Source organism: Panthera tigris, chromosome B2, assembly GCF_018350195.1.
Source record: "Panthera tigris isolate Pti1 chromosome B2, P.tigris_Pti1_mat1.1, whole genome shotgun sequence".
Taxonomy (NCBI): domain Eukaryota; kingdom Metazoa; phylum Chordata; class Mammalia; order Carnivora; family Felidae; genus Panthera; species Panthera tigris.
Window position 1 is genome coordinate 72612800 of NC_056664.1, and position 27424 is coordinate 72640223.

Here is a 27424-nt window from a genome sequence, read left to right on the forward strand (position 1 = left end):
CATCCTTTTTATCCCCTCTTGTTAAACGAGTAAAACTCTTTTGTTGAGTCATTTCTTGGTCATGGATATTTATTAAGAACTGATTATGTGCAAGCACTATTTATAGGCACCACGGGCCCATTTATGAATGATGTAGGTAAGATCTTTGCATTCTTAAGGTTCACATTGTAGATGAGAAAAAGGTCTTGTGAATCAAAGCTCACTATACATATATTAACCACAATTGGAGCTCTTTCAACTGACCCCTGAATTATCCACACTCTTGATCCTCTCTGTAAAAATATAATGGTGGCTGCCTCTCGTGCCCAGAACATGCTAGTAGCATATTCCTCAATGTACTCACTCCCTCTGTTTCTGAAAGCTGGGCTCCTTATTAATAATTAGTGTTAATAACTAACTTAAAAATAATTAGTTATGTTTTGGGGTACTAGGTGGCTCAGTCGGGTAAGCTTCTGACTCTTGATTTCAGCTCAGGTCATAATCTCACCGTGTGGGGAATTAAGCCTCCATGCCTGGTGCGGAGTTTGCTTCGGATTCTCTCTCTCTCTCTCTCTACCCCTCCTCCTCACATGCATGCTCTCTTTCTCTCTCTCTCAAAATAAATTAAAAAAAAAAACTTAAAAAGAATTAGTTGTGTTTCTTCTCCAAGCTACTATTGGTCTCATCTCTATAAATAAGTGTGTTAACATATATATTAATATATAATTACATATTCTAATTAAATTCTATAAAAATGAATAAGATAAAAGTGCAAAAAGAGGATTTTGCTTGTATTAAAAACTAACTGCAATGGTTTTATATGCTTGCTCCAATTTTTGAGTCAAATTATGTGTGAACAAAGCAATTGTGAAAGATTGGTGGAAGGAAAATATTGAAAATGATTTACCAAATTGCCTCCCACGTTTCTCTATTTTTTCCCATTGTTTTACAAAACACAAACTACCAGTTGATAGTGATACATCATGGTTTTTTTTTTCATGTCTCTTTATTTTGGTAGAATACACATCATATAAAATCTACCAATTTAACCATTCTAAAATATGCAACTCAGTGGCATTAAGTGTGTTCACAATGTTGTGCAATCTTTACTAGTTTTAGAATTTTTCATCACCCAACAATGGAAATTTTATACCCATTAAGTTGTCACTCCCCATTACCTTCGCTCAGACCCTAACAACCACTAATCTGTTTTTTGTCACTGTGCATTTGCCTATTCTAGACTTTTCATATATATAGAATCATACAATATGTGGTCTATTATATGTTGACTTCTTTCATTTAGCATAATGTTTTCAAGATTCTTCCACGTGTAACATGTATCAGTACTTCATTCTTTTTTTATAGCTGAATAATATTTTACAGTATGGATATATCACATTTGTTTATGCATTCATTTGCTGATGTACATTTGGATTATTTCCACCTTTTAACTATTGTGAATAATGCTACTATGAACACTTGTGTACAAATTCTTTGTTTTAGTACCTGTTTCCAATTCTTTTGAGTTTTTTTCTAGGACAGGAATTACTGGGTCATATAGTAATTATATGTTTAACATGTTGAGAAACCATTGCTCATGTTTTGGTGTCATATTTAAGGAAAAATTTTCAATGCAAGGTCATGAACATTTGCTTCTTGGTATCATAATACTACTGGCCTCATGGAATATGTTCAATATTCCTTCTTTCTCTATTTTTTGGAAGAGCTTGAGAATGATTTGTGTTAATTCTTGTCTAAATGCTTGGTAGAATTCACCAGCAAAGCCCTCTTGTTCCGGACTTTTCTTTTTTGGGAGTTTTCTTTTTATTTAAATTATTATTATTATTATTACTATTATGGCTTCAATCTCTTCACTTGTTATAAGTATTTTCATGTTCTTTTAAAAGAAATATTCTTTTATTTCTTCTTGAGTCAGTTATGGTAGTTTATGTGTTTCTAGGAATTTGTCCATTTCATCTAAGTTACAAATTTTTGATGTACAATTGTTCATGGTATTTTTTATAATTCCTTTTATTTCTGTAAGGTTTGTAGTAATGTTCCAACCTTCATTTTTTATTAGTTAACAGTGCCTTCATTCTTTTTGTCTTAGTTGATCCAGCTAAAGATTTGTCAATTTTCTTGATCTTTCAGAGAACCAAATTTTGGTTTCTTTAATATTCTCTATAATTTTTCTACTCTCTATTATATATATATCCTCACCAATCTTCCTTTTTTAAAAATTTCATTTTTTTTAAATTTACATCCAAATTAGTTAGCATATAGTGCAACAATGATTTCAGGAGCAGATTCCCTAATGCCCCCTACCCATTTAGCCCATCTCTACTCCCACAACCCCTCCAGTAACCCTCTGTTCATTCTCCATATTTAAGAGTCTCTTATGTTTTGTCCTTCTCCCTGTTTTTATATTATTTTTGCTTCCCTTCCCTTATGTTCATCTGTTCTGTGTCTTAAAGTCCTCATATGAGTGAAGTAATTTAATATTTGTCTTTCTCTGACTATTTTCGCTTAGTATAGTACCCTCTAGTTCCATCCATGTTGTTGCAAATGGCAAGATTTCATTTTGATTGCCGAGTAATACACCAATCTTTCTTATTTCCTTCCTGCTGCTAGTTTTAGGTATAATTTGCTCCTCTTTTTCTAGTTCCTAACAGTATAAAATTATTTTATTGTTTTGAGATCTTTTATTCTTCTTTCTGCAGGCATTTACAGCTATAAATTTTACTCTGAGCAATGCTTTCCCTGCATTCCATTAAGTTTTGGTATGTTGTATTGTTTTTTTTTGTTCCTCTCAAGGTACCTTCCTTGTGATTTCCTCTTGACCCCAATGGTTTTGTTAGATTGTATTTTATTTCCACATATTTGTGAATTTTCCAGTTTTTCTTCTGTTATTGATTTAATTCTATGTAGTAGGAGAAGATGCTGTGTATAACAATCTTTTTAAAATTTATTGAATTTTGTTTGCTGGCTTAAGATATTGTCTATCCTTGAGAATGGTCCATGTACACATGAGGAGAATGTATATTCTACTGTTGTTGGGTGGAGGGTTCTGTATATGCATTGTTCAAATCCTCTTATTTTGTCATTCGTCTTCTGTCTAGTTGTTCTATCCATTATTTAGATTAGGGTTTTGAGGTATGCAACTGTTATTATAGAATTGCCTGTTTATCCTTCCAATTCTGTCAATTGTTGGTTCACATATTTTGGGTTTTTTTAATTGGATGCATATATATTTATAATTATTACATTTTCTTCATAAAGTTACTTTTTATCAATACATAATGTCCCTCTTAATGTCTTGCAACAATTTTCTCTTAGAGTCTATTTTGTCTGAAATTTATATAGATGGGTGGCTCTCTATTGGTTACTATTTGCATGGAATTTTGCAAATTTCTATTTGCATGGAATTTATTTTGTGATCCTTTTTACTTTCAGCCTTTTCTTGTCTTTGGATCTAAAGTGAGTCACATGTAGACAGCATAGAGATGGATCATGTTTTTTTTTTTTTGGTTTGTTTTGTTAATTGGAGATTTTAATCCATACACAATTAAAGTAATTAATACCAGGGAAGAACTTGCCATTTTGTTATTTGTTTTCTGTATGCTGTATCTTTTTTTATTGTTTCTTATTTCCCCCATACTTCCTTCTCTTGTGCTTAATTGTGACTTTTTTGTACTGTCTCATTCTGATTTCCTTATTTCCTTTTTTGTTTATTATTAATTTTCTTAGTGGTTACTTTGGGAATTACAATTAGCATCTTAAACTTGTTTTTTTTCTTTTATTTTTATTAAAAAATTTTTTTTAACATTTATTCATTTTTGAGAGACAGAGAGAGACAGAGCATGAGCAGAGAAGGGGCAGAGAGAGAGAGACACAGAATCTGAAACAGGCTCCAGGCTCTGAGCTGTCAGCACAGAGCTTGACATGGGGCTTGAACTCACAAACTGCGAGATCCTGACCTGAGCTGAAATCGGATACTCAACCAACTGAGCCACCCAGGCGCCCCAACATCTTAAATTTTTTAACAATCCAGTTTGAGATTAATTTGGCTTTAATGATATACAAAAACTCTGTTATGACACATACATTCACATCCTTCCCACTTATATTGTTATTGCCCCAGATTATATCTTTATACATTATGTATCCACTAATACAGATTTATAATTATTGTTTTATGCATAGACATTTTATAGAACACAGGAAAAGAAAGAGCTACAAATCAAAATACCATAATACTTAGTTTCATATTTACCTACATATTTAGCTTTAGCAGTGTTCTTGATTTCTTTGCATTGCTTTGAATTAATGCCTAGCATCCTTTTCACTTCAGCCTGAAGGACTCTCTTTTGCATTTCTATTAAGGTTTGCCTGATAGTAATTAACTCTTTCAGTTTTTGTTTATATGGGAATATTTTAATTTCTTCTTCATTCTTGAAGGATAGTTCTGCTGGGTATAGAATTCTTGGCTGACAGTTCCTCCCCCCCCCGTCAGTACTTTAAGTAGGTCATCCCATTATTTTCTGTTCTCCATGGGTTTTTGAAAGAATTTATCTGTTGATCTTATTGAAGATACCTTGTACATTATAAGTTATTTCTCACTTGCTGCTTTGAAGATTGTCTTCCTCTCTGGCTTTCAACAGTTTGAGTATAATGTATCTCTATGCAGATAACTTTGAGCTTATCCTACTTGGTATCCATGGAGCTCCATAGATGCATTTTCCATCAAATGTGAGAAGTTTTTGACCATAATTTCTCTAAGTATTCTTTATGATCCTATATCTCTCATATCTCTTTGTGTATGTTCTAATGGTTGGTAGTGTCATACAAGCCTCTGAGACTCTATTTGCTTTTTATCCTATTTTCTTTCTGCTCCTCAAACTGAATAATTTCTTTTGACCTACCATAAACTTTTCCAATTCTTTCATTTGCCTGCTCAAATCTGCTGTTGAACCCCTTTAGTGATTTTTCATTTCAGCCATTGTAGTTTTCTTCTCCATAATCTATTACATTCCATTTCATAATTTCCCTTTGTTGATTATTCTTTGTTTACTGAGCCATTGTTTTCCCACCCCTTTAGTTATATGTGCATTTAGCATATTTAAGAGAGTTGATATAAACTCTTTGTCAACTACATCCAATATATGGGTTTACTTAAGACCATTTTTGTTCAATTATTTTTTCCTGTGTATGGCCCATATTTGCTTCTTTGCATGCTTCACAATCTTTTATTGAAAAGTGAACATTTATTATGTGCAAACAAAAAAGAAAAAAAAGAAATTTAAAAATCACACTCTAAGTCTTTTCATATTGACTCTGTGTTGTGGCATTCCCTAAATACTTCTCCAGGCCATTTACAACTTTGTCTTAGTCTACACTTCCAGCTTGCACTGATACTAAAGGTCAGATACAGTTGAAAGCTTTTGGGCTCCTCAGATCTTTTCTGAGTATGTGTCCTATGCTGAGCATGTATGTAGGACTGTAGGTTCCTTTGTATATGTGGCAATTTTTCAAACCTCCTATTCTCCCTCAAAACCTCACTACTCAGCTTTTCCTTCCAGGCTTTTGGCACATTTATTGTTTATTTCTACTATTATTTTTCACACTAGACAGCAGTGGCTTGTTCATTTGGCTTTTATTGTTTTTGAGCACTTTATTACTGTTCAGTGTTGTAGAGTTTTGAGTTAAGCAAAACAAAGGGAGACTCCTGGTTAGGCAAAACCAGATAAGCACAATTCCTTGGGAACAAAACTCACTCTGTTACCTCTGGAACCAAGTGCTTACAGTAGGGATAGGCTGTCATTTTCAAGATTGCTGGTGCACCAAGGTAAGGGGTAGATCTAGGTTAGTTAAAACATCTTATCTTGTTTCAGTGACCTTTCTCCTGGTGAAGTATCCTCTCAGTTGCTCCAAACTTTTGACTATCTTCCTGCATTCCGGTAAGGATAGTTTTACAGTTTTTGACAAGTGCTTAGGTGTTTCTGGGGAGGGATAGTCCCTAGATGTCCCTACTCCAACATTATCACTGACCTCACCCTATAGGTATTTTCTACACAACAAAGTCTGGATTCCAAAGTAGACCCTTAGACAAAGGAAAAGTCCTGACCTGAAATTAAACACTGAAAAATAAATACAGATTTAAATTTACACTAAATAAAATATGCACAGTTGATATATAATTTTTAATTCCTCCCTGGATGTAGCTGTTTCTATTTCCCAAATGTGAATCTTTATTGCATGAAGTAAGAGAATTGTTTTTTTTTTACTATATTATCAGTTAATATTCATATGAGTTATATGGAATTGGCAGAAGAGATAGAATTATGGCTTATTTAAAAAAAATAAAGAATTAAAGTCTCTAAATCTTTAAGTAATATGCCTAAGGATATATTTCAGGAAGCAAAAGAATGTAGAAGCAGTAAGAACAAAAAAATCTGAGACCATGTTATACTTCAGGCTTTTTGCGTACATTAACTCATTTAATTCTCACAAGAACTTGAAAGTTAAGTTGTATCAGGTACAGGGGAGATGATCAAGACTGGGGATGGAGGGTTGCAGAAAAGGGATTTGAATCCAGACTTGCCAGACTCGAAAGTTCAAATTCTATCTATGTGTCATGCTTCAGCTCAAGGGGAGGAGTGTAGGAATGGTGGCTGGGGGAGAGGAGTGAACAAGAAGTGAGGGGCACCTGGATGGCTCCATCAGTTAAGTGTCTGACTCTTGATTTTGGCTCAGGTCATAGTCCCACCATTTGTGAGTCTGAGCCCCACATCAGCCTCTGCATTGATGTGTGGAGCTTGCTTAGGATTATCTCTCACCCCCTCTCCATCCACCCTCCCCCCACCTCCCATGGTCTCTCTCTCTCAAAATAAATAAATAAACTTAAAAAAAAAAACAAGACATGAAAGTATCAGATAAAGATATGGCATTTGTGAGCTACATGAATTTTAACATGTCACTTTTTCCCTGGGTCCTCTCCAATTAATTAATATAAGAGGTTCAATCTATATGAGTTCTTAAGAACATTTAAATGGGATAACACTGATTCACATGGTCTTTTTTCCTAATAAACATGCCGCATCAACTAAAACCACTGTTTGCCATTGTTTACTAAGACTACACACCCATGTCTACCTATGACGTAAGTGTATGTGTTCTACAAAAGACATGTCCAGGAATGTCTGCATCATTACATTTTTTTTTATTCCATTTAAAAAATTTTTTATAATATCTCCACCCAAAAACGTGAATGAACCTCACAAACAGTATGACAAAGTGAGACACAAATCAAGTGTATATGGCATACTACATGATTTCATTTATATGAAGTTCAAGAAAAAGCAAAATTAATCCATGGTGAAAGAAATCAGAATAATGGTTATCTTTATCTTAGTGGTGCTGCAGATGGGTATCCACTAGGAATGGGCCCTAAGAAAGCTTGTAGGGTGCTGGAAATGTTCTATGTATTGATCTCATTGGTGGTTCTCAGGTGCATCCATATTTAAGAACTCACTAAGGTGTATTCTTAAGCTTTGTGTATGTTACATCTCAATTTAAAAATTTTTGCATCACCTGGGAGGCTCAGTTGACTGAGTGTCTGACTTCAGCTCAGGTTATAATTTTATGGTTCATGAGTTTGAGCCCTGCATTGGGCTTGCTGCTATCAGCACGGAGCCTGCTTGGGATCCTCTGTCCCCTCTCTCTCTGCCTCTCCCCAGCTCACACTCTCTCTCCATCTCTCAAAAATGAATAAACGTTAAATTTTTTTTTTGAAAAAACAATAATTTCTTCCATAAGTTATGATAGGAAAAATCTAATATCTTTTACTATCTCTTCCTATAATCTGAACAGTTTATCTAAAATTTTTAATATTTTTAAATATTATTCTTGTTTGGATATTTACTACTAGACAAAATGGTGGGACTTCAAAGAGATAACATTTGTGATTTCTTGAACTGGCAATTGATTCATTTCTACCTCTTTTGCTACAGTAGAATAATTCAATTCACAATCACAGTAATTTATGTTAGTTTACATAAAATAATGCTGTTGTGGGGCACCTGGGTGGCTCAGTTGGTTAAGCATCCGACTTTGGCTCAGGTCATGATCTCATAGTCCATGAGTTCGAGCCCCGCGTCAGGCTCTGTGCTGACAGCTCGGAACCTGGAGCCTGCTTCAGATTCTGTGTCTCTCTCTCTCTCTGACCTTCACCTGTTCATGCTCTGACTCTGTCTGTCTCAAAAATAAATAAACATTAAAAAAAAATTTTTAAAAATAATGCTGTTGCTCACTACAGATGCAAGAAAAATCTTGATTAAAATAACACACGATTAGACTAATAGCTAAATGCATTTAATATTTTTAAGTTCAGAAGACCAATCAGTAGTTTGTGAAACCACTAATTAGTGGAATTTTCTTATCTGAAGACTTCAGTTGATTTTTCTTTATTAAGGAACGCATATCATTCTTATGGCAACTAAGTATTTTTCCTGTCTGTAAATGGATTCCATTTCTATTATTAAAAAGACATGACATGAAAAGAAACTCACAATTATTTCTTCAATCTATAGTCCTGTATAGTGGATTCTGCATTAAGTCATCTTTAACCAATACTGGAAGCTTCTGTGTCAGTATGTCAGGCAGTATTTGGCATAGATGCTGTAGCAAGAACCCAAGACGTCTATGTCAGAAAATAAGTGAATGTAAAGCTCACTAATGTTCTGGATGATTTCACCAAGTATTGGCTACAGAGACAGTGGAAAATAAAGTATCTTCTTTCTGCCTCACTTCTATTTCCCTATGGCAGCATGTTTCCATAAATGAGTAACAGATACGCTAAAATGAAGTTCTGTCATCTAATAAGACCGGGGAACTCTGGGTTGAACAAAATATAAAAGACTTACCAGTGTCTTTAATCAGTTAATGTACACTGCAAATCTCAAGGAGATTTACAGCATTTTCTAAATTTATTTGATCATGAAAACATTTTATGGAATAAAATTCTTAGAAAAACTATATTTTAAAGGACTCATTCTTCATTTATATTGAAATGGTTTTTTACTGCCTGCCTTCACTTGTTCTACCTTCACAAAGTTTATGTCTATCACACATCAACACTGTATGCTAATTAATAAAGACAGATGTAAACTAAATTTAAAGTTTAAAGAGAATTGTGTTTTGTAAGCAGTTTTAATGGGGAATTTTTTTTTTTCCAAAAAAAAAAAATCATAACTGAAGTCCAAAAATAAAAAGATAAAGTGGAGCTACCTTTTTGACATGGGGATTGAATCCACTATTCAACCTGCCACTCCTCCCATACCCCACTATTCACCATTCTGGGACTCTTATGTGGAAACCTAAATTTCCAAATACTAACCCAAGAAAACAATGCCTTAATCCAACCTGTTCAGTTTCAGTGTAAGGAGCTGATGTGTTGAGAGTGACCTGCAACCTGAAGGATGTAGAGGAGAGTGATGGTAGCAAGGGGAGGAGAATCTAAGAGCCCTACTTTTAGCTTCATTGCTCATTTCATCATATCTTCCTAGTACATCACTTTATATAAAGCGCCATGGTGTGTTAAACAAAATACAAAGTATATTCTTCTTTGGAAAAGAGTGAATTATTTCAGTATGTGATTTCACATTCTTAAAGTAATTCCATAGAAGTTGTTTTTCTTAAGATGACTTTGTGGTGAGCAATTCAGAACTGCTTCAGTCCTTGTGATTACTAGAAGTTATTTTCTATTTTTTTTTAATGTTTTATTTATTTTTGAGACAGAGAGAGAGAGACAGAGCATGAGCAGGGGAGGGGCAGAGAAAGAGGGAGACACAGAATCGGAAGCAGGCTCCAGGCTCCGAGCTGTCAGCACAGAGACCGACCCGGGGCCACAACTTGAGAATTGTGAGATCATGACTTGAGCCGAAGTCGGATGCTCAACCGTCTGAGCCACCCAGGCACCCCAATTTTCTATTTCTTAACGTCTATGTATTTCAGGGAAAGGCTACATTTAAACACAAAGTGAAGATAACCTTCTAGTCAATTTGATGGTTTCAATATTACCAATTAGAATATTTTAAAGCCATATTAAAATATATAAAGTAATGGCTGTAAGTTCTCATAGCTATTTTTTCTCTACCCAAAAGGGACTGCAAATTATTTTTTGTGTAATCACTATGGCATTTAATAAGACATGTAGTTGAATACATTTTTCTTCTCATCCTGGTGTGGGGTCCTTTTCTATATCCCTTCTAAAGTCCCAACCTGTGCAATGCTAAAATAATAGAACTGAATCTGTTTACTACAATGGAGAAAAGCAAGGATGACTTAATTAGCATAATTATACATTGTAATTATGCCATGATAGCTAGTCAATATTAACAAGGAAGACATATGCTTGTTTTGTAAATATTTCACTCTCATGCAGAAGGATCTGAAATATTACCAGTTCCATCCAATCCCCATTCTCCTCATGGACCTCCAGTTCCAAATGGAAATTATTGACCCTGAGACTCAAGACCCCAGGGAGAGGAGAAGGGTTAAAACCCTGAAGGCTCTGGGGGACAAGGACAAGGGAAAAAGGCAAGAGAGAATATGTAGATAATGGGAAGCTATATGGGGAAAATAAATAATTGCTGTATACCATTACTCAGAACTGTCTTAATAGACTAGTAATAGACTAAACAATGGTTGATTACCTATTCTATACTTCATATTCAGTTATGCTTCTTTCTCTCAGCCTTCACAATAACCACATCCAAGTGAAAGTGGTGTTTCTACTTCTAAGTGTGTTAATGTTGAGTGAAATGTTAGAGAATATCTCTCAGTTGAAATGTTAGGCAGCTAATGCATCCAAAATAGTTTAAACCATCTATTCATAAAAATACTAAAATTCTAACAGTATCTTGCTGTATTTGGCTGAAAGTTTTCAGTTTGGTGGAAGTAGATATTGCTGCCTGTAAGAACTATCTCATTATTTTGATACTATATTTGCTCTTTCCCTCTGACAATTTGAGTTTTTATAACCTTGTTCTTTTGTGGTATTTTTCTCGTTAGTTGAATTGTGCACTTTATTCCTCACCAGAAACAAACTTTCTATCACTTTGGATGTCATTTAGCTACCATCTCTCAGTATGTTAAATAACTAATGGTCTTGTGTTTTCCAAGCACTCAACTTCTATTGAAATAACTGCATAATACTTGTTTCTCAGCAATGGTATTATACAAGTTTATGGTGTCTAAGGCAAATTACCTTTAAAGGAATAAACACAATAACATGATTCATATACTCTTTGGAACAATGAAACACATTCCCACATAGTTAGTTAACAAAATCTCAATGCATATGGACTGGACTAAGAGGTAGCCTAGAAAGAATGAACATTTATACATTTATTTTTTAAGTAGTAGGGAATTATTAAAGGTTGGAGAAGAGGGGAGATGATCAGAGCTGTGCTTTAGGAAGATGACTCTGCCTGCTGATGTCATACATAAATAAAATCCTATCAACCTTCTGATTTGAACCCTCCAGTGGCCTCCCCTCTCCTACCACTCTCTTTCACATAAACTTCAGCCATACTGGAATCCATGCCAAACCATCAACACAGCTGTCACACTTCCAGCTTCACAGCTTTTGCTCTGGCCATTCCCTCAGCCTCCAATTCTCTTCCTTCATATAGCCACATGGCACACTCCATCTATTCATAACTTTTGGCCCCAACACTTCCTCAATGAGCTAATTTGACCACTTTATTAACACTATAACACTGTTCTCCACAGGATCCTTATCTTGGAATCACTACTGTAGAAAGCCCCACATATCACAAACACACAGAAAATAAATTTATTGAGATGCCCATGGGTTCTCTGTCACTCAGGACCCAGCACCGGTACTAATATACTATGACCCACAACCCTAAATATCTCGTCTTATGACTAGCACCATTCAGACAAGTACCTGTGTCTGAATGAGCTGGAAGTTTGTGGGTTGAGTCACTGAAAACCTCAGATGCCGACGCTGCTTCAGGGCAGAAGATGAGCAGAGCGCACAAGTAAGAGAAAAGACAAATTCATTAACTGGTCAAATCCTTTCTTTTCAACTGCATGAATGTGGTTTCTTGCATGAAGAAGTGTATCTTTCTAGTAGTGGCAAACATCCATTTCTTGCTTTATTTTCTAATCTGTTGCTCCAGAGATACTCACAAATTGGCATAATTTTACAAATGGCAATTAAGAAAAATCTGTGATATCAAATAATTCATGTTACTCTAAAATTTTATGTATGCATTTGTACATGTATTTTTATATATTTATGTATACATTAAACCTTGAAAACATATGTGAAGTGTAATACTGATTATGTATGGATGGAGATAGTGCTTTAAGTACTTATGGAAGTCAAATATAGAAAGTTATGTGATGAAATCAAAATATCTCATAACACTTCTGCTTACCAACCATTTATCACATATGACCCTAATTATTGTGTTTTGAAGTGATATCTTAAAGTGATATCTAGAATTTTTTGTTCATTTCAAATTTGAGTACGGCTTTAAGTATGGCTTTTGACAAATCTAGTTGCTTCTGTCTCAACAAGGCAGACTCTCCAAACTAAAGCTCTTTAAACAAAATTATCTAAAATTTAGTAATGGATGCCTAATTAGGCATTACTATTAGTAGAACATAAATTATATAGAAATCTTGATTTTGACCAGCACAATTAGTGATTTTGCTAAAATGAAGGCAATAAAAATAAATGTTATGAACAAATGTATGATAAATTATGATTATGTTTGTCTTTTTGAAGTTACTCATTAGAATATTAGTACATCAACAAGACATTCAGACATGTGCAATAAAAATTAAATTCAGTAGTCTGAAGTATTTTGATTAGTTTTAATCAGGTAAAAATCATTGCTTAATGCATTTTGTTATTATGAGGATATTTTCTCAAGGGGAGAAAGTAGAATATAATTTATAAAATATTTTTTTGGCTGTTTATGAATTTAAGTGTTTAGGTATAAGATATACGAGCTTCCATTTGTCCCCTTGCACTGGTCTTGCAGAAGAGAGAGACTGGTACAGGTACTTCTTAAAGAATTTCATTTCTTTACTAAGAATCTTGAGGGATATGGCTGTATATGAGGTCTTGAGAAAGAGTCATATAAGAGCAAATCCACAGAGACAGTCCATCCAGTTACTGTGCTTCCTTTGAAAGAAAGACAAAGTCACAAGACTCCACTAGGACCTGAGCTTTAAAATAAGTAAATATCACCACAGATAAGCAAATAAAGAAATAAACACTTACTGTAGAGAAGGGGACTAATATTTGCTAACTGTACCAAACCCAATTCTGCTCTGAATTATTATGTGACAGGAAAAATTCTAGGTGCAACATATGTTATCCAATAAACATCAAGGAAACACTGTGACAGAGCAGTGACTATTCCCATTTTAAAAAAGGGAGAACTGAGGCTTAAAGATGGCAAGTTATCCTCCAGGAGAAATGCCTGGTTGCCTCACATGAGCCTCGTTATTTCTTAGTTCCTTTTCTTTCTTTTCTTTCTGTTCCATGGGTCTTGGGGAATTCATCCCCTTCTCTTCTCCTCTCTGTAGATGTCTCAATTGCAAAAGATATGTTTCTTCCAAGTCTGACTGTGTTGAAATGGTAAGATGTAACATTTCTGATTCCCCTCTTTCTTTTTGTGTTCTCCACTTCCTTTTCAGATTTTAAAGGCTTACATGTGAATAATAATGGAGAAGGTAAAAAAGTAATAACTAAATGAACAAATTGGGACAGTCTACAAAATTTATGAAGACTTTTGCTGTCTTATTGTCATAGTGCCTGGTTTATAGTCTTTGATTTCCTATAAAGCACAAAATGTTAAGCTTCTATTCTTTTTTTTTTTTTTTTTCCTAATGAGTTTCAACATTCTTGCCCTTCTTGACACTGTTCCTTTAACCTTCAATCATTGCCTTTAGGAAAGACCACTAAGTAATCTTTTCCTTGTTGGTAGACCTTCTACCTACTATGAAAATTCCATCAGAGAAAAATATGTGTGAATCAATACTGCGATACAATCAGTGTTTCTGTTGTCTCCAGTGCACTGAGCCTCCATCTTGTCTAGGAATGAGCCTTCTGGGCATTTCCTCACAGTCACATAATGAATGGGTGGCAGTGCAGAGGTAAAAGCTGAATCTGTCAAACCCCAAAGCCAGTATCTTTCTTTTACAGCCCAGGCTCTTTTGTGTTGATCCTCTCGAACCCCTTGCGCAGCATGACCCAAGTGACTGACTTTACTGCTGACAGAGTTGTCTGTGGCTACTTGGTTCTCAGGCCTACAGCAAAACACACTGGAGCACTGAGGAGGTCTCACAGAGGTCCCCCATTCAGGGTATATTGAATGACAGTCACCTATGAATGCTTTCAGGTTCGCATGTAGGAAGCCACCTCCTAAGCATACAGAAATCACGAGGGACAGATGGAAAGAGAGCAATGGGGGAGCTAACGTATCTTTTTGAGTATTTTAGATTTCTGACATGTAACCAAGTGCTACTCCATGGTGAAAATGAAGGCTAGGGAGCTTTACCTGTGCTGATACCACAGGGACAATTACTGCTGAGTGTGTAGGCAGGAGCCAGCCCATTAAGTGATGATCCTGTCCTCCTGCCTTCTGCTTAGGGCTCAGCCATGGAATTTATAAATATTCAAGTAGTATTTCCTGAGAGGCTGTTTTAATTCTTGAGGTTTCTTTGAATGTATGATTTGAGCATTAACTTGAAAATTTGATGTTTCAAATTTATTTTTAAAAACTTGAAAAATACTTTGAACTGTTAATTTTTTTCTTCCTTTTAGAGATTAGGTCATAAGGTATTTGTGTTAGTAGTCTTTTTCAGTAATAAAGTCAGACTCTAATATGGTAAAAATAACAAAACACAGACCCAGAGAGGCCTGAGTTCCAATTCTGGCTCTTTTTTTATTATGTGATTTTGTATAATTTATACTCTAAAGATTCTGTTTCTTTCGCTATAAAATAAAAATAAGAATAGAATTTCTAAAAATTCTGTAAAAATAACATGCCAAAGTGCCTAATACAGTGTGTCTAGTAAGCAGAATCCAGTAAATATTAGTCAAATCTGATTTTTACTCTATTCTGGAGATAAATCAAAATAAAATATTTATAAATAACCTATAATCAGTTAGGCACTAGAGTTCCAAAGATGAAAAAAAGATCCTGTTTAATATCTTGAAGCTCATCACAGTTTACAATTGAGGGAAAGCCTGCAAATCATGAATTACAAAACAGTTTATTGTGTGTTTAGGTGACATTAAGAATGACTTCATCCCAGGTCTATAACAGTCACAGTATCAGCTCCCTTCTGCTTGAAGTCTTTGATAGAAATATGCATCACAAAGTTAGTTAGAGAAATATATTTTACTAAATGTAAGACACTAGGAGTTTAATTGAACCTCATGGAACATTACTTGTCTGAAAAGAGAAGTCTAGACTGCCTCTTTTCATTGTGCAAAGGCCATCCCTAATCTCATACTTAAATCTGGATCCCCCCCCCCCACCGTGTTTAAGAAAGCACAATCCTATATACACTAACTAATGGGAAATAAGAAAGGTTTTTCCACATGCTTGAAGCAGTTCTGGCTGAGATTACAGACTTGAAGGTCAGGAAGGCAAGAGTTTTGAGTGGATGGGCAGACAAGCCAGAGGGGGCAGCATATATTGAGGTTTGGAGATGGAAGACAGAAAACCCTGGTCTCATCTAGGGAAATGCAAATAGTTCAACATTTCTAGAACACAAAGTTCAGGTAAGGAACATCAAGACATAAAATTGAAGGTGTAGGTAGGGGCCAGTTCATGGAAGTTTTGTGTGCCTTGTCAAAGAATTTAGGATTTGTCTAGTAGGCAATAAGTACTTATTGAAGGATGTTAAGCAAGTAAGTGATATAAACAGATATGTTATTTACAAAGACAAACTTGGCAAGAGTGAGAGGGACTAGAGGGAGCTGAAATGAAGACAAGGAAAATGGTTATTGCAGTAGTCCACATTGAAAATCTTGAGGATCTGGGGGCGCCTGGGTGGCGCAGTCGGTTGGGCTTCCGACTTCAGCCAGGTCACGATCTCGAGGTCCGTGAGTTCGAGCCCCGCGTCAGGCTCTGGGCTGATGGCTCAGAGCCTGGAGCCTGTTTCCGATTCTGTGTCTCCCTCTCTCTCTGCCCCTCCCCCGTTCATGCTCTGTCTCTCTCTGTCCCAAAAATAAATAAACGTTGAAAAAAATTTAAAAAAAAAAAAAAGAAAATCTTGAGGGTCTGAATGATAGTTAACATTCTTAAGATGACAAAGCTAGCAATTTGCAGATCTAGGTTTATCTAGTTCTTACATACTTTATGGTCAAAGATCTGTTAACACGAAGTTTTCAAGGATGAATCAACATCATTGAAAATCCAACTGTGGTGGACTTGACCAAGAAGGAGCAGGGTGGAGAAGGCAAATTAGTAATTGAACATCTCATGCAAACATGGACGGCACCTTTGACTTCTTCCTCTACTTCCCTGTACCACAACCAAGTCAGTTGCTCTTTCCTATTACGTTTACCTGAGTAATGAATGAATGAAGAATGAAGCCATATCTTCAGAGAGAGGATGATTGTTTCTCTGAAGAATGATCCTTTATCAGACCCAGAAGAGACCTAGGCAGCAAGTGACCTTCCCAGGGATCTAAGATTGTGTTGACTCCTCTCTCAGCCAACTTAAGCTAAGTTATGCTTGATGATAAACAATCTCAAAGTCCTTACAAAATCAAAGTTTCTTTCCTCCCTCATGTCTTTTTTCAGTCAATTTCAGCTCTGGTCCACATCTTTTTCATGCTGGGATCCAGGCTGTAAATTCTACCTGTACATTCTGGTCTTGAAATAGAGAGAAAATAGAGATGACTCTTTAAACTTCTGCTGTGAAATAGCTCAAACAAATTCTATTAAATTTCATTGGCCAAAGCTGGTCACGTGAACAAAGACAGACATCAAAGGGCAGGAAGTATGATCCTCTTGCAGGAATGCACAATAGACAGAGGCCCAAAATGGAGGGCAATAAATATTTTCCAATATTTGTATACTGGAATTATTGAAATCAAGCCCTCGTTGGGTATTTCTGGATATTTTAAAGTGGGTCTGGTTTAATAGGAATCTATTTTAATGAGGGACTGAAATAAATCATTGTAAGAGAAGAAACTTCCATGGAGTAGCTCAGTTCAGTTACAGATTACCTGGAACTAAGTAGCATAATTGTTCAAGCATAGACACTCTTAATTCAGATGGCTGGTTGTAAATCATATCTCTATCACTTCTATATTATACGGCCATTGGCAAATTCCTCAAATTATACACTTTTCATCTGTAAAATTGGATTTTTTTTAAAGGAAGGAACCTCTTTGCATAAAACTTGAAAGACATACAGAGTTAGGGTCTGCAAAACAGTCTCTTAGTGGTATCAGAACAAGCATATGTAACAGAGTAGTGTCCCAAGCTCTGTGGTGGCAGAGGGTGGTGGTATGGCATTATGGCACAGTGCAGATCCAAAAAAAAGCCATGCATGCTGCCTCCTCCTGACTCATGGCAGTGTCTCCCCTCTGCTCCATCAGCACTTTCTAGGTTTTAGCAGAGCTGCCCACCCTGGCAGAGCAGCATTGTGGTCACTCTGGACATCACATTAGTGGAGCAATTTGGTAGCAATGGCATAGCTGACATAGATGGGACTTGTTGTTGAGCCTAGAAAATATATCGTAGGTACAGCAGAAATAAATAGTGGTGAGCAGGCACATAACTGGTAGAGAGATCACTAACGGAAACTTCAGTGAGAAAATCTTTCATGGGAATGAAAATTAAAAATCCTTGATGTTACTGGGGCACCTGGGTGGCTCAGTCAGTTGAGCGTCCAACTCTTGGTCTCAGCTCAGGTCATGATCAGCCCTTTTCGAGCTCTGAGCTGACAATGCAAAGCCTGCTTGGGATTCTCTCTCCTCTCTTTAAGTTCCCCCTCCCCACCTCCTTCCCGTCGCGCACATGCACTCTCTCTCAAAATAAATAAACGTTAAAAAAAAATCCTTGCTGTCACTGAAACATTATACTCTACCAAAGGGAAACATGGTTTAAACTCACTTATCTTCTGTTTGAGAAAAATGGTGAATGCCATCTTTATAAGAAAGGCACAATTGAGCTGATAATTAGTTGAAAGTAGAGGGAGCCCTGAAACTAGGAATGACCTGATCCCCACAATCAGTAAAGCAACCATCAATCATCTCCCATGAAGGCATTCAAAGAACAGATTGTTTTAAAATTGCATTCTTCACTCATAAACTGTCAGCTTCCCAGGTGTCTGACCTGGCTCTCCAGACCAGGTACCTTGGGTCAGGCCACTTTGAAAACAGGTAAGACAGGTTTTGAGAGCCTTGCCTTCAGAGTCCTAATCGTCCATCTGGCCTATTAGCCCTTGTAAGAACCTGAATTCTGAATTTGGAGGTCATACCCCTTGATGATATTCCCTCTAAACCCACCCTGACATTGAAATCATCCTGGTTTAATTCTCCTCCCTTCCTAACTGTTCCTGGACATTTTCTGATAGATATCTACTCTGATTTCCTTCCCACTACTAACTGGCCAGCAGTTTCTTGGACACCATAACAGAAATACTACTTGGAAAACACTCAGCTCCCATCTCCTGAATTTTGTCTGCTAAAGCATCTAGGCCAGCTTATTCTAGGATTATCCTTTTTTTTTAAAGGTTATTTATCTATTTTGACAGTGAAAGCAAGCAGGGTAGGGGCAGAGAGAAGAAAGACAGAATCCCAAGCTGGCTCCATGCTGGCAGTGCAGAGCCTGATGCAGGACTCGAATCCACAAATGGTGAGATCATGACCGAAGCCAAGATCAAGAGTCAGACACTTACGTCGGGCTCTGTGCTGACAGCTCAGACAGAAGTCCACTTCAGATTCTGTGTCTCCCTCTCTCTCTGCCCCTCTCCTGCTCACACTCTGTCTCTCTCTCTCTCTCTCTCTCTCTCTCTCTCAAAAATAAATAAACATTAATTTTTTTTTTAAAGAGTCGACACTTAACCAACAGAGCCACCCAGGTGCCCCTAGGGTTAACCTTTTTATATCGTGGCAGCCCCTGGAATGTGCCTGTAGGGACTGTAGAAGATCCTGTTGGTTACCTGTTAGAATTTCCAACACTATCCTGTACCACTTTTAGGATTCTAAATACACACACACACACACACACACACACACACAGTAGCACTTCTAAAGAGATGGATTTTCAGCAGAAACACAAGGATATTTAGGGTGATACAGTCAACATGAAAGGCAATTTTACTGTTAACACTTTTCAGGTGCCAATCTGTGATGGTCCTCTGTCCACATGAATACATAGAATGTATAGAGGTTAACAATTACAATGATTCTATTTACTGGAATGGTCTCAACTAATTGTGTATTTAAAGTCTATGTCATAGAAAGGCCTCAGGCTCTAGTAAATGCATAAACACTAAGAGACTATTATGTGTAAGATAGTCATTAGTATTTTATGAGCTAGTAAACAGACCACATGAAGCTTCATTTCATGACCAGCTTTCAAATTTCAATATATATATATTGGTAGAGAGATCACTAATGGAAACTTCAGTGAAATATATATAAAATATATAAAAATATAAATATATATTTTTAAAAATATATTTAAATATTTTATTATAGAATATATATTTTTATATAATATATATTATAAAATATATTATATAACATATAATATATTGCATATTAATATTTGCAATATATATTACAATATATTATGTATAATTTATAATAATAATAATTTATATATAATATAAGTGTGTGTGTGTGTATGTGTATTTAGAATCCTAAAAGTGGTACAGGATAGTGTTGGAAATTTTAATAGATAAACAACATAATCTTCTACAGTCCCTACAGGCACATTCCAGGGACTGTCACTACACAAAAGGGTTAAACCTAGGGACACCTGGGTGGTTCTGTCAGTTAAGTGTCTTTACAATATGGATTGTATAATTAGATTTGCACTAATTTAAAATTGTTTAAATTCAAAGTGAAGCTTGCTTTGATTAAAATATGTAAACTATTTTTAAAAACTTCAGTGGACATTAATTCCTTTTGCAATGCCACTGAAGCTTAATTTATTTGGTCACCATCCTAAGACAATAAATCCCTAAACCTAAGTGACCATTTTTGTTCCATTAAGTTCTTTATAAACAGGAAGTTGCTCTGGGCTTAAGTTAGTGAAATAAGTCACTTAGAGAAAATATCCAAAGAAGTAAAAAAACCAATGAAAAGACAACATAATCATAATTGAGGTTTGTTATAGGTCTAATGCTTACAGTTAGAAAGATATGAACTTTCATTTGGAATTAAACATTAAATATAGCATAGGACTGGTGACATGTGCCATTTATCTAAGCCTTGGAAATGATCTTTCTCTTGAAAAAGTACAGCCAAATTACTATTTCCATGTTTGTCTTTGTTCATTTTGCCACAGGAAAGTAAAAGTTAACAGGAGTCCTTATTGAGGAACTCTATCATCTAGCAACTTAATCTCCATCAATGCAACAGTGCTTTTAGCATCAAGTGAAATCAAGTGGGGCCATGATTGTTAATGTGGAAAACATCCTATTTGATAATCTCAAGAAAATACATTTAGACCACTCTAATTTATAGCTATTTTATAACTGAATTAGATCTGATGAAGCAAATGAGAAAAGTATCCTATAGACAAAACTTAAAAACATATTATGGTTAATGACAGTTAAAACATAGTCATTTATTTCGAAAATATAAGTGCCTACCACATGTGCTGTGGTATATTAAGGGATAAAAGTAATCATAAGCTAGTTAAAGAGATAGGAAATTCCTCTCCAAAATACTTGTCTATGATTAAAAGCATTTTCCTTTGGCCACGATCAATAGATTAAGTCTTTCATATGTGTTAATGACACCATGGTTTTCTTATTAATCAGAAATAGTTCCAATAGTATAAATGTATAACTACTAACAGAAGAAATGAATAAGAGTCAGAAATGAAAAAGGAAGGAAGGAATGAAAAAGCTAACATCTTACCTATGGACCCTCTACAGCATATTTTCTCAGGCTCGTTTTTGCTTCCTTCATACAAATATTTTCAAATTACATCTCCATACATGTATTCATTTCCCAGAACTGATCTTGTTTACAAATATCTAGAAGTTGTTTATTTCTAAATATCACGGAAAAATGAACTTTCAATAACTAATCCTGTGAAATTTGCTTCTGTATTTTTTAAAATGTTGATGAGATTGCTCTTTAAACCACTCCACGTGCCTTGCATAAAGTCACACATTTGAGATTTTAGTGCTTAGAAAATGTTCCTTCAAAACTATGAAGCTCAACTGTGGTGATAATCTCTTTCACTGTTTCTCTTTCTGCCTTAAATTCAAGCAAGTTGCGTCAATGTGAAGCAGCATCACAGAAACTACCTTTCCCTCGGGCTTAGCATGTTTTCTTCTTGTCCCCATTCTAACCTGTCCCCTCTGTTTCTTTTTTTACTAACCTGAGATATGACTTGCTTTGGATATTTCCCTCCAAAATCTTTTTATGAAGTAAAATAACACATAAATTAAAGAAGAACAGATGTTTTAAATGGATAATAAACTAAAGCTCAGCAACAGTGCACAGTGATCATATTCAAATTTAATTTAATGGTAGAAAAAAGGGAAGAGGAGAAGAAAGAAAAAATGAAATAGCAAAGTGATTTTCCAAGAGACCAAAGACCCATGAAAACTATAATTTATAGCAGTTGATGAAATGCCCTTTTAGGTCATACTTTGGGTGGGGGGCATCTGCTAATACTCAAACCAGCCAAATTCTTTGAAATGTCACTTACTATGAGGACTTTTTTAAAACATCTCATGAGACATGGGATATGAAAATGATTTTATGTCATTCTTTCTCATGTATTATTCAAAATCAAAATCATATTGGAAGAAGATGAAATCTCCAAGTTATCTTGTTAGAAATTCAGACTAAAGCATTTCACAAAGCAAATCCTAACAGCAGAAATTAGCATCAAAAAGAACCAGGTGTCAAATAAATTTCTCTTTTTCAATAAGGCTTACATGCGCCAAGCCAAATCTCCCCCCTCCCCCGCTCAAAGCCTCCATGACTCCCCATTACAGATTTAAAAAAAAACACTAAATTCCTTTGCTTGATAATTAACAAGGTCTATAATCTGACCTAGTTTCCATTCTAGTCTTTTCTGCTTTCCCATCACTTCTTCCAACCCTTTCCATGGACTCTTACACTGCAGAAATACCACATGATGCTCATTTCTCTGGCGACACTGCAGGCAGCTTTATATTGATGCTTTCTCTGATGCCTTTTGTGCTTCAGGGAATACTCTTCTATTCTCCCTCCACCTTTGACTAACTGTGGCCACTCTTTAGATCATAGGGCATCTGAACCCCCTGGGAATCTTGGCAAGGTGCTCAGCCATCCTCTCACTGGAAAGATGCCAGATAGTTGCTCTTCTTTTCCTTTGTAGCATGAATATGGACACTCGTGATAGTCCCTGCTTTTTTAATCTGTGAATATCGATGCAAAAAAGAAGAACCAGGAGGAATTTTCTCTGGTGGCAGAGGTTGTTATAGCAAGAAAGTGTTCCCAAGGTTGCTGTGACAGTAGTATACTGTGGCATGAACAGGAGCTCATTCTCAAAGCATGATTGGGAGGTCTTACATCTGGCTGTATTGCACTGTAGCATGATTCTCTAGCATTCCTAGAGATCACTGCTTCTCAATATCCTTCTAGCAAGTTACTCTTTTGCTCAAATTCATGGAGTAAGTTTCTGAAAGTAGAGGTCCTGGTTATATACAAAGTCCATCAAAATCCTTTCCAAAATTACTTAGGGCCCACATCAAATTTCATCATCTCTGTGAAATCTTTGCTTTGTATTTTTATGTGGAAAGAATGTCTCTATTCTATAAAAGTCTTATAATAGTTAATGTGTATATTTCTTACAAAACTCATTACCTTCTGCCCAATATGTATTTGTTTAGAAGTTTTATCTTGAGAAATACAGTGTAGACTTCTTGAAGGCAGAAACTAGGCCACATTCATCGTATTACACGGATTCACAAAATCTGACATGGTAACTTTCAGATGGCAAAGCTTGTGACTAATTGAAGTGATTGAAAGAATAACACAAGGTAAAAGTATTTATAAAACAGTTTTGAGTCAATTTATTAAGAGAAGGTTATCCACTTAAGTCATATGTTTCACACATAGTAAACACCAAATAATACTATTTTTATTAAGGTGTTTCATATATATGCATTATATACATATACATATATGTACACGCATGTATATGTATGTACATATATGCATGTATGTATGCATATGTGTGTATATGTGTATATATTAATATGAGATTACTTCCATACTTGACCTACACAGAAATTGGCACAAAGAGAATTGCCCTCATCCCACATAAAAAAAAACATACCTTAAGTTCTCCAGTTAAGAACAAGTGAGGAATGACTGCTGTCTTGAGAAACTGCAGAGGTGTGGGTCAGCATACTTCTGGTGACTCTAGAGAGATGAAAGAGAGAAGACACTGTGATCATGGTACTTGCCATAATGCCAAGAGGCATTAGGGTGGAGTGGTTAAGAGCAGGAATTTTGGCACCAGGCTATCGCGATCTAAATTCTAGTCCTACTACTTTATAGACATGTAAACTTGAGTAAGTTTTTTAACTACTATATGCCTCAGTTTCCTCCCCTGGACCATAGGCACAGTAATGTCATCTTCTTCATAGGAATTTTATAATGATTAAATATTTTAGTATATGTAAAGTACATAGAGTCATAAGAAGTAGTACCTATGAGAGTAAATATTTGTTAACTGTTAGGCAGCATTACTGTCTCTAATGCTTTACTGAATCTGGTTTCTGTTTCATCATCTTTGCCACTTGTGACCCCACCCTCCCAGTGCATCCCTTCATCCTGTATTTCTGCTCTTGAGGAAGCTTCTACAGCCTTGGGTGTTTATAGTCTCACTATATAGCACTGGTTCCAGAGAGGTTGTTGACCTAAACTGGGAATTTAATGGCTATTATTTTCATGAAAAAGGAACTCATGTTCCAAAATATTGATATAAAGCTTTACTTAATGAAATGTAACTATTTCATTAAGATTAAACTGTTGTATAGCAGGGTGAAGGACAGGGGTTTGTAACTACAGACTCCAAGTATGGTGTGGTTGAGAGATCAATGTGTTTCTCTCCAAAAACGAACTGGAATTTAAGCAAAAGGATAACAACTTCTTTAAAAATAATGTTCAAAATGCTCTAAATGTTTTCAAAACCCCATTTCTTCCATTAAATAACTTTTTCAGTAATTTGAATTTCATAAGAAATTATCGGGGAAGTTGTTTGTAAGAAGTAAGTTAGGCTCATTTTATTCTAGGTACCAACCACTTAAGATCATTATTTAAAAAAATAAAAGAATGCTGTTTTCTTTTCCTTTTTTTCTCCAAAAGACAAAAGTGAAAAAAGCTGTTAATTCTATCACACCATGTACAAAAGAATCTGTTAAACCAAATTAAAGTCATTACTGACTTTTCGACAAATTTATGGATATGAAATTCTTTTCATTTTATGCAAAATAATTCTGTAATACTTTGGATCCCAGTTACTTTAATGGTAGGACATCCAGTGAGGAGTAATTATAAAGGAACAAATAGTAATTTTATCATTTGGGACTTCATGTGCTCCTCCTTATTTTCCATCAACCCTTGGTTAAAGATATTCAATGACTTCTAAACTAGTTTTTCCCATTTCTAATTTTAAATCTTGGTGTTCTGACAATGTTTCAATCTGGTTGCACTTATTGGATTATCTGAGATGTGATGGATATATTTTTCAGTAGAAACAAAAAAATCATGTTTTCTTGGTACCATACACATTGTTATAATGCAACTATAATAAGGGATTTGTATTTATTTCAGCTAACAAATTTTAAGTTAAACCTCAAATAATTGTAGTTTAAGTTGTTATTTTCTGAGCCATTTTAAAGTAAGTCAATGTATTGACATGAAAAATCAAATGTCTTTTGGTGAAAGAAAAAAATACACAACCGTATTCTACTGTTAATTCTACTGTTAGTTTTTATTAACACTTTCATTATAGCATTTTCTTATTGATATGAATTTTAAGTAGTTTTCCCTCATTATCAGTAGGAAATGTAAAAAAAAAAAAAACAAAAAAAAGAAAAGAAAAGGTTTCTTTCTGTGTAAATACACATAACCGAGATAATATAGTTTTGGAATTTTTATCTTAGAGTTCATTATTATTAAAATTGTTACTCTCAGCTTGAAAGTGCCCAGCATTAACTCTGAACCAGCAACATTTGTTTCATGTAGATTTTCATATTGTAAGATGAAATATATACTTCCTAAACCAAAGGTTAAATGTTTAGCATACACTGTAATAAAATGAAAATGTAATTTTAATTAATAAGTATTCAGTATAACTTTACCAAAAATATCAGGGCATCAGAGAAAGGCAAGACACATTTATGAAGTATCTAGTGATTTTAGAAATTTTACATATGCCAGTTAATTAAATCTTCATCAAGATCCTGAGAAGTAGGACTTATACTTGTTTTAGAGAGAAAAGAGAGAAGGAAAAAAGCTGAGACTATTAATAAGGATAAGAACTATTCAATCTCACCAGGAAGCTGGCTGAGTTAGGCATGCACATGAGGCTGCCTAGATGTGGGTCCAAAACTTATACTCTTTACTTTCATTTTTAAGTTTTGTTTACAGTGCTCTGATGTGTTCCCACCTGTGAATTGCCCTTGACCTACCTCAGCACAGTATAAGAAAGACGTATCAAGATAAGACTAGTAATACCAACTACACTAAAGATATCTCGGTGAAGAATTCCATAAATTCTAACATAAAAGCAGATACTTTATTGAAGAAAACACTTTTGTTTTTTGGCTTCTATTGTTAGTCTTTAAATCAATTACATGGCTAAAAGTCAATAGTCATATCTACCCACAGATTCTTTTCCTATTCACCCTATTCCTTATCTCATTATACCTGCAGTGCCCTTCATTCTACCTATTTGAATTGCAAATATGAGGGGAAATGAGTTCAAGATGATAGAGAACTAAGATAAGGAAAATTCACTATTGAAAATACAGTAGTCATGGAAATTTAATTTTAACATTCCTGTGCAGTTTAGAATTGAGAGCTAGGCATCAGTGTTGGCAGTTTTAATGTAAACTAGCTGGTAAGCTACCTCTATGCCTCTGTAGCTTTCCACCCAAGGTTGAAAGTCTGCAGATCTGACAGATGAATGTTCTCTATAGCTCTTCTTGGTTAATAATGATTAAGAAGATGGTATTTGGGGGTGCCTGGGTGGCTCAGTGGGTTGTGCATCCAACTCTTGATTTCAGCTCAGGTCATAATCCCAGGGTCATGGAATTGAGCCCCACGTCAGGCTCTGTGCTGAGCATGGAGCCTGCTTAAGATTCTCTCTCTCTCTCTCTCTCTCTCTCTCTCTCTCCCTCCCTCTGCCCTCATGCTCTCTCTCTCTCTCTCTCTCTCTAAAACATAAAAAATAAAAAGAAGATGGTATTTGGCTTTAACTCTGTCATCACAGCATAAACATTTGAGATGAAGCTATCACAAGATAACCATTTTAAGATAAGTCATTTGACAACCAAAGAGGTAAGTAAAGAGCATATCAAAGTACCCTATTCATTCCACACAAGAAATAAATGATAGCAAAATTATGACAATACTTATACATGGTATCATTTTAGGTTTGGAGATTTGGGGATTGCCATTTTAGGTATCTGGATTACTTGGATTGGGGAAGAAGAGGAAAAAGGAAGGCAAAAAACTATTCTGGTACCTTCTGCTGGCTTTCAAAAGCAAGCAACAAAGCAACAGATAGAGTGTGAGATCGGTACCTCCTTGCTACACTCCAAGAAAGGAGCAACTGTCTGCTCAGCTGAGTCTGACCTCTGCTGACCTCTGTCATTGTAGGCTGAATTCATACCACATAAGAAAGTTTTGGTTTTGACTCCAAGTAATCTGTTACTTGCATTTAATCCAAGCACTTTCCAACAAGAACAGTGCACTCTTCTTGTTCACAAAATTACCCAGAAGTGCTGGGGGTTTTCATAAATCTTTCAAAAGAAGCTTTCCAATGCCAGCTTTCTTCCTAAAGTTCATTCAGGCAGTATTTTTAAGCAAAGGTTACTTTGGAATTGATAATATTATGGTGAAATAATGTGAATTAAGGAGATAATAATCTTAAACTGAAAAATCTAAAACTATTGGGTATGCA

General features: G+C 35.4%; 1 long non-coding RNA gene across 1 annotated transcript in view; it reads right to left on the reverse strand.

Annotated features, from left to right (window-relative positions):
• LOC107180374 overlaps positions 1-27424 on the reverse strand; it is a 222344-nt gene that overhangs the window by 94063 nt on the left and 100857 nt on the right. Inside the window, exon 3 of the long non-coding RNA XR_001511137.2 lies at positions 23567-23652. This is a non-coding gene — a long non-coding RNA (uncharacterized LOC107180374). The remainder of the gene's footprint in view (positions 1-23566; positions 23653-27424) is intronic.